Source organism: Scatophagus argus, chromosome 14, assembly GCF_020382885.2.
Source record: "Scatophagus argus isolate fScaArg1 chromosome 14, fScaArg1.pri, whole genome shotgun sequence".
Taxonomy (NCBI): Eukaryota; Metazoa; Chordata; class Actinopteri; family Scatophagidae; genus Scatophagus; species Scatophagus argus.
This window is the reverse complement of record NC_058506.1, coordinates 7,206,941-7,220,853: the sequence shown is the minus strand read 5'-3', so window position 1 is coordinate 7,220,853 and position 13,913 is coordinate 7,206,941.

Below are 13,913 nucleotides of genomic sequence, written 5' to 3'. Positions count from 1 at the left end.
ATAGCCTACAGTGAACTTAAATCAAAACAGGAGAGAGCATTTGGACTTGTGTTTGGCCCCTTGTGGTTTACTTAATTAACAGAATGGGCTCTCTAGTAAGCAGAGTATTAAGAAGTGGGAGGATCTGCATCACTCCTTTCTCCCGTAGAAAAATGCAATATCTGAATTTGGAAAAACAAGGTGCTTCGAAAAATAGTCCTTTCATCTTCATGAAACTGGACTTCAAACAAGCGAATACAGTCTTAAGATTAATGTTCTAACACATTAGTGAGTGCAATGAGTGTATTGCACTGTAGGGGCGAGTAATCCTGTTACTGTCATGTAAACATGCCTCTGTGTCTTATACTCATGCCTCCTTATCATATTCAGTGCATTTATTCCTGATTCTATGCCGCAGTGCAGGCTGTAAGTATTTCTAAAAAGGCTGGGGGGGGGGGGTTGCATTTCTTTTTTTTCTTTTTTTTCATTGTTTATGTTTGCCATTGGGTTGGGATTAAATCCAGATGATCTTGACAGTTATTGCAGGCATACAATAGCAGCAACAGTAGCATTTCTCATAGTGAAACACTTTATGCACACCTGCAGTCAGTTGCTGCACCACACAGCCTCTAATCCTATACCATCTAAAGAAATTAGGAACACGACAGAGAGAGGAAGAGAGAGACAGAACGACTAAGCAAATTAATCTACTTAGCATTTTGGTCTTGCTTTTTAAAAATATTAAATTATGTAAGAAGTCATAAATAAATTGTATAGATTTGAACTGACTAGCAAATGGCAGCATTCATCTGATTTTGGAGCTTGAAACCAGGGCCAACTAATTGAATTGTGGATGAAGTTATTTTGTCTAATTTTCCAAATTTTATTTATTTGTTTATTTTATTTGCTGTGCGTATTGCCAAACCATTCCTCTGATTACAGACTCAGTCTAATGACAGTGGAAAGCTTTCAATTCAATTTATATTCTCTAGTTAATCTAATTGTAGGAAAACAACAAGAGTTCTTGGAACTCATAGCTTTAATATAGGTATAGTATCATCCACTAGGCCATATTTTCACTGGGTAACTGTCTAAAAGACTGAATGAAGAAAAAAAAAAAGGTTCAAATGTATATCAAGTGGTGAACAGATTAGACATCTTGCTTTGGATGCTTATTTGCACAAACAGGTCCAACCCAAATGAGAAAAGCAGACCAAGAGCCAGCTAGCACACAAAATAAAACATAATGGTAGATAACATGTTGGGATTCAGCCAGTCTCCTGTGTGCTATTTTCTACGAAGCCTATGAAGTTCTATCATGTAAAATACATAGTTCAGCTGTAGCTCAAGTCCCATACACCTCTGAGCAAACCAGATAAGGTCACTTGCACGTTCCTGCGGTTCAACTTTGTACTCTCTTAGATTTTCACCAGCAATAGAGGTGTATGCCTTTCATTTTAGATTCAAGTGTGTAATATATGAATGACATGCCTTTAATATTAAAGACTTCAACATGCCCTGGCATCAAATCCAATAAAATGCTGAAACTTAGATGATGTGTAAAAGTTCTATGTTGTGCAATGCATTATTCCATATCATATTTAAATATGTCTGGGAGATGTATGGCTTGCAAGGAAGAAGACTCCAGTAGACAGATGAAATGCCTCTGTATTAACGGTATTATTGTTTCATTATTAGATGTTGGGAAAATGGGTTCTCATTTCCATGACTTCAATAATATTCAAAATCAGATTTAGGCCTCTAAAGAATTTTGGGCGAGGGCTACAGCAGGAAATCACTTTTTTTTTTTTTTTATCATTTTCAAATTATTAAAGTTGACTTAATGAACACATTTATAAATATGAGATAACAGTATGCGTTTGTCAGTTTGTGTTTGCCAGTGAGCCTGTCACAAACACTCACATGCTGTGAAACAGTAACAGATGAGGTGTCTCCTTAGGAACAGCAGCCTCAGACTTCACCTGCCAGTGACAGAAGCTGACCCATTCACCGGTTCATTGGTTTTAAAAAATGCTACATCCTCTAATTGCCTTAGCTCGCCGTAGATATCAGCTGAAGTGAGAATAAATTATCGGATGATTACTGAAGCTCTCCCACGCGACTTCATTCATAGGCACTGTAAGCGGGTAAAGACATTACATTTTTTGGGTTTTCAAAATCTTGATCTTGGCCTTTCACGCCACCTTTCTTTCTAACTATTTCTTTATGCTAACTCAGTTTCGGTATGAATTTGAATTAATGTCGTTATTGCTATCAAACCCACAGCTTTTGTAAATAAGCAGTGCACCTACTAAAGTATTATCAACAATAACACAGATAGTCTTTGGTAGTACATGCACTGCCAGAACTACCATAGTACTAAAACATGCAGTAAATTTACAGCTTGATCATTTGGTCTAGTTTTTGTCTGTATTTCTCTTACCAGAACAAGTAGTTACAAATTCGATTGTACAGAAGAGAACAACTGGTCAAACCTCTGAAACGTTTCATTTTTCCCCTCATCCTATTAACTGCAGTCTGAATTAGATTACCATCTAAAGAACAACTTAATTAGACTATTACTTTGTTGTGACTGCACCATGGATATTCACATGTTCGGACCCATTCCCAAACAACCTGTTCTGAGTGTTGAGTATTGAAAAAATAATGCTCTGGAAAAAATACAGCCATATTTGCAATTCTTTTTCCAATTCAGTGCTTGTGTTGCTTCAGTTTTTGTCTAGCCAGAGCATAGTGTTTTTAGCAAGAAATCATTGTTTGGCCATTGTTCTGAATATATAGTCTACAGTTCAAGAGGTGTATGCCTACAGTGTTTCATCTTTCAGACCTGGTGAGGCTATTAAAGAATGTCTTATGAAGTCACATGAGTCAAATTCACAGTAACTTTCAATGCTGTTCAAACTTCGAAGTCTTCTAGTCTTCAAGTTCCAATGTGTTGAATTTTTCATCTCAGTGCATTTTAACGTGATTGCAATCCTTGAAGAAAAATAAGATAACTGCAGTCTAACGTTGTATTTCAACTGTTCCATGTTAAAAATTGGCAAGAAACTGCGAAGAGCTGGCAAAAACCTCAAGCAAAGCAGAGAGATTGTTTACATGCGGTGGACACAATAACAGTAACAATCCAATGCAATCTAATTACCTTGCAACAAGCATCTTGGTAAGCTTACTATTGTTAAGTGTAAGAGAGGGGTGATATGACTGTATATGTAGCTTTGAGGCTGTTGTTTGAGGTGATGCATTGAGGTGTATTTTATCAGGCATCTCTATTACATCCTGTACATGCACGTATTGGATTATAGATTTATAGTTAAATGAATACTTACTTTAATATGGAAAATAATTAAATTAAGTGTATTTACTCTGCTATCATCGTTTGAGTTAATGTTCAGCATCTAAACAAGGGCTCTGAGGTCTGTGGACACTGATAGGAGGCTGGTAAGTGCACTGTAGGTGGTATTAAATTTACAACCCGTGTAGTCTTCATGTGCTTTCAGAAATGGAAAAGAAGCAAAATCAGCCCTTGACTTTAACATGTTACAATCTTTATGATTGTGAAAAGGTGAAGTGTAATAGCTCCAATGATCCCTAAATCCTGCAGCTCACTGAAGAAAAACCTTGGTGTGCTATCTTTAATGGTTATACCATTTAACAAATTTATTAACTTTCTCTCTTCATTGGGAGTTGATATGGCAGATATCCAGAAGAAGAGACAAAACTCCAGTGTTTTTGTTTTTGTGGACCATGTTGGGAATAAAGCAAAAAAGAAATAATATGAGAGCGGACCTATAACAGTGTATACCCACGTGGTCTTGTAGGGAATTTTGGATGAAAAACATTCAGCGAATGACATCTATATAAGTACATCCACTGGCTGAAAATGAAAGAAATTTTTCTTGCTTTATTGTACATCCAAATAGCTTCTTGAAAAATACAGAAGCTGGAGGCTGCCAACAGAATACTTTGGGGAAAAGAGAGAAGGCAAAACATCTGGCCCCTGAATTTTGATTAGAATTACTACTGGGGTTTCTTTCAGTTTATGTACTGGGGTATTTCTTTTCCTTGAGGAATGTTTGACAACATCATGTGAAATAAAATAATAAAATACAGACTGTAAATTTTAAGTGGAATATCATTTATTTAGGAATTCATTTAAGTCATATTTGACTGTTATGAAAGGTCCAGAAGAGCAGCTCTAACATGTGTGCTCCACATGCATTTATAACTGGTGTTACAAGAATTTGAACCCAGGACTTTGCTCCAAAACCGCAGACTAAGATTTGGGCATTGTCATTATCATGACGTCTGAAACTACACTGTCAACAAGCAAAGTTATTTAGTCAGTTTGTTTGATTTGAGATTTTATATGCTCAAATTACTAGTTCAAATAAAGTACAACTTGCAGTGAAGCAGAAAATGTATTTTTATCTATAGGGAATACCCCAGAGTGAGTTTATATCACACAGGGAGGAAAACTACTGCTTCACTGCTCTAAATTGGTTTGTTTGAAGCATTAATCTTTCTCTAAGCATTCTTTGGGCCGTCTCTCAGTCACCACTGAACATTGTATTTTGAGATTAGCGAGCCCTGCCCTTACATGAGCTCAAGTGGGGCATACGTTGATTTTATAAAGGGGAGTATTTGCTATTTAAGATATAATGTGCAGCTCAACAGTGCAAGATCCTGTGAGTCATGTTTTTTGTTTGTTTTGGTTTTTTTTTACATGAAAAACATCATCTGTTCTCTGTGCCATTGCCTGCTAAAGATATGAAACAGAAAGTTTGTTTATGGCAGTTATTCTAAATCATGAATGTATCAAAATGCTTCAGTGGGAGCTTCTGTATCTGACTGACAGTGGTTGTCCTGGTAATATGATTGTAAAGGAACACACTTTAATTTAAACTAGGCTTAAATAGGCTGTCCTGAATGTGGAATCTCACAAAAATACAAACATCTTAAACTGCAGATAGCGCTTACCAAACAATTTGTTGACCTATTGGATCTCGCTGCTCTCTTTCAGTTTTTCCTTCTAATCCTAATATTTCATTAAACTGTATTACAGTAAATGTTTGCTTGCAAATGTTCTGCCAGGTCTCTTTTCGAGAAGTGACTGCTGATCTTAGTTGGACTCGTAAGTTTAAATCAAGGCTATATGAATAAAATCAAAAGTACAGTGGAGTTGTATTCCAAAGCAGAACCTATTAAAAGTTTGTCTTTATTACACATTTTTAACTTGTGCACTAAGCTTTTCTTAAATAACTAATTCTTAAATATTTCTTTTCATGTTTTTTGTTTTTTGTTTTTTTTTTTTTAGGCATGCCAGTAATTGACATAATTAAAGTGTGGAGTAATTTTGTACAACACTTTTTAAACAGGGCTATATAATTATGTATATATAAATAACAAATAAACCCAATTTGATTATAAAATGCCACCATGCTAACATGATAAGAGAACAATTAAATCATAAAGATTATGTTACACAAATTGTCTCTGTGCACAGATATCAAATGAAGAAACCATGAGATGCACTGACTTCTTCAATTTAAGCTCCCCAGGTATGATGGTCTTAGAGCCTGAGGGCCTGGAAAGCAAAGAGTGAATTGTCTTTGGTCTTCAGTCTAGACTACAGAATGGCCAGGGGGTCCTGAGGTTCTCAGGTTACAAACTTACTCAGGTTAAAAGATCAGAGACAGCTTCTCTCAGACATGTCAGAGCATTCTATGCAATCAGTAGAACCTAAGATCAGTAACTCAACAGAGAGCTACCACCTAACTTTAACACAAACCTGGTCAGAGAAGCTGAATATGAGATATTCATAACTGTATGGTAGTTATAACTGTATGAGGAGGACATGAGAAATTATTTCAAATTATTGGATTACGGGAAGACTTTTGGACATTGGAGTTACATCCGTGTTTGGTATTATTATGAGCAAGACACTAAATCAAAGCTCTTTCTATTCCTATGCATATGTATCACTGTAGGTGTGACAAGAAACTAGAAAAACCTGTAACAAAGTTTCTGTACTTACAAGTTACGGTATGATGTTAATGTTAAATTACATGTAATGTTCGAGAGGTCACCAGTCACCAGTGCCTGTCATCTGTTTCACAACTAGAAAGATTTATAACTTGCTCAAGCTTATTGTTTCACTTTCCCAGCCAACAAATTTATTGTTTGGTTCAGCCTCATGGGTTCCATCAAAATAGTTTCCAGCCACAGCAGGAAGCTGTTTGACAGTAACCTCTGCATATTGAATCATTATCATATTCAAACATATTCATGTTCAATTATCATATTGAACTTTTAAAAGAACTAATGCATTTTTAAATTACATATATTAAGTTCGAGGTGTTAGGCTGAAAATTGACCTCAATTGACCTGGTACTGAGTGGACTGCTGGAAATGTGCGTAAAAGCAGACTTACAATCTAGTGAGCAATTTTGATAATGATCAGTCAAAGCAAAGAGATGTCTGACATCCTCTTTCAGCAAAACTGTTGTGAAATTAATATGTATTTTATAGACAAACCTCTGCTGATAGGGACATCTAAATTGTTTCCTGCCTTTTACCATATACCTAGTAGTGATGAATGAATCAGGAAAAGAAAAATGTGCTTTTCACAACTGAACGGTGGAAACAGCTCAGACAATATTTGCTGAACTGTTGTGCCTGCAGCTTATATTACTGCACAGTGACAATCTATAACAATGATTATGATCAGGGAAAAAAATGCGGTGAAACCTACCACTAATTATTACTTATTTCACATGTTTGCAAATTAATTTGCATATGACTGATCTTAATGGTTTTAAGTATCAATTCTGATTCTGATTCGATAGGCCAGAATACAGATCTTCCAAAAATGTTTTCTATTGTGAATGGTAGATTAATGGTATAGGATTTTTTTAAAGGTAATACTGACAAATTGGAGGCCAAATTGGAAATACTGGTTTGCATATAAATTGCAAGATTTGTCTTCTTCTGCAAAATAAGTTATATTTAAAGCGAAAAAGAAAAAAATTGTGCTTGTGGCAACCACGACTGGCTTTTGCCAGTATGCCAGATGGGCTCTATGACTGTAACTCTACATGATTTACGGGCGACAGAGAAACAGAATTAAGATGGTTTCTAGAGGCTTTTCTTTGAAAATGTAAAAATGATGGTACTTCAGCTTTTGAGTGAGATCGAATAATTGTGACTCTCAGTGCTATCCTGCCATGGGTGAACCTCAGGGACACAGATTAGCAGTTTTGTGAGCAGACAGGCTTTTGTAATCCATTGCTGGAGTCCTCAGCCACCCATTGTGATACTCTATAACAGGATATTTCAAAGCAATAGTCTGTTCTACAGGGTCACACAGGGCAAGGGTTCACACAGTTATTCTGTGTATCACAGTTTGGAATTGATGCTATAATGACCAATTCATATCATGAACATTTTGTAAGGTTTTTCTTCTCAGCTTGTGGCACAAGATATCATGATGAAGATGCCATTACCATGAGAACTGTCACTCCATCTTGTTTTGAAGTAGACGCCAAGATACAGAGGAAATGAGAAGCTTTTCATGTTTAATTAATAATGCTAATGAAACTTAATTAGAGCAGCTTATGAAAAATGCATTCAAATGAGAGATGAGCTTTATCCTTAAATAACAAGCCTCCTGTGCTGGATTTGGTGTCCTATTACATGCTAATTAGACTGCACTAGGGACTGTTAATGAGCACAGATCATTTCAATCTTTAGCACAGCAGGGTCCCCACTCAGCACTTATGACCATATCCATATATGTGGAAATGTCTTTTCATATAGAGCCTACAGTATATTCAAATGTGTGTGGGCTATTGTTAGTATCCACTAAAATACTGTATGTGGCTGCATGAACATGTATTCAATGCAGTTACTTCTTACGCAGTCAAAATCTGATATTGTTAACAAAGAATTATACTGTAATGTGAAGGAAAACATGCATGAAGCCTCGTTTTGCTTGTGTTTTGCCAAATTGGGAATTTATTTAGTATTTCAAATATAATTTCATTTTTTATTTGCTAGCTGTTTTTCTGCTGCATATGGAGAGGACATCAGATCAATGAACCTTTTTTTTCAAATACAGACTGTTTTTACAAGAAGGGTGATGATTATCTTTTTTATTTATTTATTTATTTTGATTATTTTTACATCTCAGTGTGAAATGTTTTGCAATCTATTTTCATTGTATATTTATACATATTTATTATTGTGATATGTATGTATATATATATATCACAATATAAATTTTCATTGTGATGACTTAGATTTGTGGCGCTGAAAACGAGTCGGGACTGACAAATGCATCATACATAGCTTCAGAGCATTTGGGCATCCTATAGTCCTTTGGGAGTGTCTATTAAAAAGATGTTGCAGACTGCAGGCTATCCATTCACAGTTTGCAGATCTGGAAAAAAAATATCTTCAAACAAGCTTGTGCTGTTCATTTTGTGTTCACTGAATCCCATCCAAAAATTTTCAGACATTTTGTATCTTTGTATGCAATTTTCTATGTTGGTCATGTCAATTATCCACATCTGGTTTTCTGCTCTTTCATCTAAATGCAAAATGTCAAAATTAATAGATTTGTAATGCTATAAAAGCATTTTTGTTGTTACATGCTGTGCTCTGAAAGTACATAGATGTTCTTTATGTAGAGAGACAGTGGTGAACTGTCACAGTGTGTGTCATCTCCAGCTTTCTAAGAGCTTACTAACATCCCAGCTCAGTCGTTGAAAATGCCTGTATACCCTGCAGGTAAGGGTCTATTAAATCCTCCTACACTGTGATCTTGCTCCTACGCTTGATTCTATCTGAACCTGTAAGGATTTTGGTCAGTAGCACCTATTGCAATTATTTCTCTTGAATTCCAACAAATTAAACATTGAAAAAGGAACAACGCAATCATTAGCTTTATAATGTACAATGATTTACACCAGCTGACAAATGATGAGTATGAAATGTATAGATAAACTAATTAACTATATAACCGGTGTCTGTGTGCTGAAAAAAGAGAGGGGGTTGGATGAATGGGTGGATGTGTGTGCTCTGTTTTACACTGTCAATTTGGCAGACGCTTGCAGGGGCTGGTGTGTTGCCATGGTGATATGAGCAAGGCATGAAAGAGCAGCAAGGTTTGCCTAACAGGACCAGTTTCATAAGGACGGATAAAATGAGAACCTTTCTTTAAGAGTCTCACATATACTATGTGCCTGTTCAACACAACCCAGAGCATCTCTCTAAAGCTTGATAGGATTTACAATGAAATTGATTTAGACCTGCCCATTTCATGCTTGAATCAATTTGAAACACTTGCTTTTTTAAAGATAAAATTATGCTTTCACCCCCAGATTCATCATCTGTTCTAAAAAACATTTTAATATCATCTCATAAAAATAGTCACAAGTTCTATCATTACCCATATATACTCTATTGTCAGGGGAAAACAAATGTCTTTAAACTGAAAGTACCTGAGATTAAGATTAGTTCCATAGCCATGTATATCTGGTTGATTTTAGGTCTGACTATCATTTGTCCTCAACAGAAGCTTGAATTTTTAATATGCAAAAATTATTGCTGGCAGTATCCTGAGATGTAAACCTCACAAGGAGGTAAAAAATCAAGACTAATGGGGATATATAATATTTATTATGTCGTGGTCCATTTTTAGAAGCTGAAAAGTCCAACTGTGTTTGTCTTATAATGTTCAGAAAAGAACCACCTAGGTTTTTCACCAGTGAAATTGAAGAAAAGCTACACCACAGAAAATTACATGTTTGGTCTCATCCACATGATTTATTAACACAGACTAACCACTGCAACAACTACGTCTCACTGTTGTATTGGATACCCACGCAGAGATGGACTATTCAGATTGGATCAGTAAGTGAGAGAGACAGCCTGACAGACAGCACTCCCTGCACATGGGCAAGCACTTATCCCTTGTGTCAACCATCTTCGTCGCCAAAGTCCAACCAGGTACCAAGGTAAGGATATTAGGTCTTAAAAAATACTGCAAATGGGTTGTCAGAGGAGAGTCATGGAGAGCAATACAGAAACTGGACAAAAACAAAAATTGGATACCCAAAGGAAAATCCAATTTTTTATTGAAGAATCTTCCAGCCGCAACTCAAGGCTTGTCTGGCACACATGCACAAACAACCAAACCAATCTTGGGTTACCAGCACCCACTGTGGATTCTAAATGCATGGTCTCATGCTAGTTTCTAAGTACACAAATGAAGGAATCATCTCCACCAAACAGGGGAAATGGACAATTAAACAAGTGATCAAACAGTTCCAGAAGCCTCTTGAAGCAATGCCAACTGTGATTACAGCATTTAAGCATGCATCTAATGTTAAAACCACCACAGCACTCTGTGAGAATTTGTTCTCTACACTTAAGAACATCTCTACAGAGTATTACCATACTATGTTTCATGAATGCAAGCCATTCGCAGTAAAGCGATAGACAGTGGCACATTGGCAGCATGTCTGTCCACGCACTGTAGAATGATTTCACCTTTTCCTAGCAAACTGATAAAACTGCTGATAAAAAAAAAAAAAACAATAAAAGGCATTGCAGGTAGCAGAGCATAAGCTCATTCATAATGAGCCTACCAGATGGAATTCAACTTTTACCAAGTTCTGTGAGTAGCAGCAAGACATCTGTGAGGTCTTGGTCGAGAATTGCAAAATGATCGTCTTCTTGTGCTCAACATGGCGACACATCTTGATTCTATGTTTAAAATTACATTTGTAGCAATAGGAAACGATGTGATGGATGAGCTCCCTCAGGGAGCTCTCATGGCTGTCCTCCCTAGAGGAGAACATGGAGCAGAACACGATCAAGAGGATCAAGGAGATTCAGTAGTACAACAACCAATGGAGAGGAAGAACAAAATGGACCTGGGAATCTTTCAGTCCAGCGAAACATTGAGGGGAGCATCAGCACAGTCCTTGAGAGTTGATTTCTAAAAGACAACACCTGTAAGAATAATGAATTTCATGTCTACAGCCAAACTAAAGAAAGTGGAGGTCCCACTTGCCTTGTGGAAAGATCTTGAAAACAGCCTGCCAATCCTTGCATGTTTTGGGAAAAGATATTTGTGCATTGCAGCTTCCAGTTGTGGCCCACAATGCATTTTCATTACCTTTGGCATCATTGTCCCAGGTGCATAAGGTAGGCAGAGGAGCCCGTGGACTTGTATTCCTGGCCAAGAATTAAAAACAGGTACAGAACCTGCCTTAAACATAGCCTGATATCACAGGATATTGTCAGTGTAATGTGCATACTAATTTGAAACTGAAAGCGATTTTATTATGAATAGAAGCTGTATTCTGTTTTTATTTTAATATTACATGTACAAAGGAGTCCAACCTGGTCCTCTCACTTCCTATAATTTATCACATTAGCTATACAATGTGTGGTTTGGAGACTTGCTACCACCCTGCCTTAGAAGAGCAAGCAAGCAAGCAGTTTCTTCCCCTTGAAATTGAGGTAATTGTCAAACTTTCCCTTACAAGTTGAATGTATTCTAAATAACACAAAATCATCAATCCAACAATCTGACTTGTAGATAAAATGAACAATAGGGTTCCGCAATCTAACAGTGTAAGGGTTTTAATAAACTATGTATTCTAAAATGTGATAAACCCCTGTGAAAATTCTGTCAAAATTCTGGTATTGTGACAAAACAAATGGAATAGTAGTATGTTTTCATATAGTTGTTCTGTTGCATATACAGCGTTTGTGAATCAGATAGTGGTAACTCACAGTGTGCCATAGGCTGTAGTAACTGGGCCCATGGTGTAATATAATGTTTTAATGATGATTAATCACTGACAGTGCAGTTACTCTGGAATTGAGATAGGCCATAATTTTGTTTACGGAAGACTCAGACTGCTGCCTGTGTTGCTGAGTTGAGGAAAATAAATGAAGACACCCTCTGAAGATTAAGTTTTTGTAGTTAGTTTTTGTACAAGTCAATGTTCTCTAGGAAGCCCTCTTGCTTGAATGCTCACAAGGAGAACTTGACCATCCTGTTCCATTTCCAACTTAAACATTATTGAGGCATATCATACATTGGAAAATCATTGTGCCTCTCCAAGAAGATGTGATTTCCACCCACAGATTTATTTTTCCCATCAAGTCTGCTCAAGAGAAGTCAAACATGAAAAATGCATTATAAAATCAGGCTATTTCACCATAATTCTCTACTCAACACATAGGAGACAAAAAAGCACCAATTCAACAACCTATGATTTCTCACACAATTCGATTTTTCTGTTTCCTGCACATCCCTCCAGCTTATTTTCCTGACTTTTAATTAATATTCACTGTAGCTCCATTGTGATATGACTGAAGCAGCCAATAATGCCTCTCGCAGTAGGTAGGTGGCTATATTACTATTTTTTTCTTATTTACACCAAAGGTTCAAACTCTTTTCAAAAATGCAATACAGAATACAAAAGTCCAAAAATTCTTTGTAAAACAAGACATTACTTTATTATAATACACATTCCACATATACTGACTAAAATGAATAACTTAAGAAAGTAAAATAGCAAATGAATTTTCACCAATAATATGTCTCAAATTAATAAATCACCTTTTTAAAAACAGGCTATTCAAAACCTTGTTTCATTGCAATTCATTTCTGTCTTCTATCTTGACAGAGACTGCATAGCATTGATAAAATATAGCCATGAACCCTGGCACTGAATCCTGTTTTCAGCTTTGTGACAATGCATTTTCCAGGCAATCCACTGTAGTAGCAGAATTATTTGAACTCATAAAAGAAGATCCAAGCTTTAATTACTCTATTGTCATATGACAATGAAAATCATCATTTTCAGGCTGTTCAAACAGTCTGTAAAAAAGAAAGCATTGCCATTAAAAATAAATATCGAACACATTAGACAGGAATGTATGCATGTGTAAACGTGTAGCAACCACTGAGTAATAGTTGTGTAAATGTAACATGATATCATATAATTTAAGTGTCACAGTGATGAGCTTGAGAGCTCAAGATTTCAACTGTCTTACGGCCTGTTTCATGGAAGCTGTTCCTGAGCAAGATGGTGTGGGACCACATGCTGCACAAGCCACTGCCAGACAGCATCAGGCTGAACAATTTATGGCTGAGGTGAATGAGATAGTTGATGATCCTGTTGGCCTTCTTCCTGCACCATCATCCTCCATAGATGGCACTTTTGTCCTGTTGATGTTCTGGGTAGTTTTAATCACACTCTGTAATGCCTTATGGCTGAGGTCGGTGCATTGTCACACCAGGCAATGATACAACCAGTCAGGACACTCTCAAAGGTGCACCTGTAGAAGTTGCAGAATATTTTGGAATCCATGTTGACCCTCCTCAGCCTGCCTAAGAGCTGTTGCATCACTGTCTTTGTGAAGGTACCATTAAGGCTCGGGCAGTATCAAGGTATTACAGCATTCCAGGAATTTAGAAATTCTAAAGGCATGATTTTCAATACCCTCATAAATACAAACACTCCTCTCTCTACTGAACTGATGAGGGAGAAGCTGTACTGAGGTGATGTATTCTGCTATCCCAAGAATACTTGTAACTGGTAACTACAATTTTTGGTCATAATTGAGCTTTAACTAAAAATGAGCTTCTTGGTATCAGTTTGTCTTGTGACAAAGTTCAATTTTAGAGTAAAAATGAAAACCAAAAAACTGCTGTAACTACAAAATCCAACTAAAAACCACAGCAGATTGCAATAACTGAAGTCACTACAGTCTGCTTTAGCATCAACCTGACCAGTTTCACATCTCTACAAATCTAACTTCACACAACAAATAGTGTGAGATGGTGCTATCCAGGGGGAAAAGGATGGTGGAACTGGCACTGAAAAGAA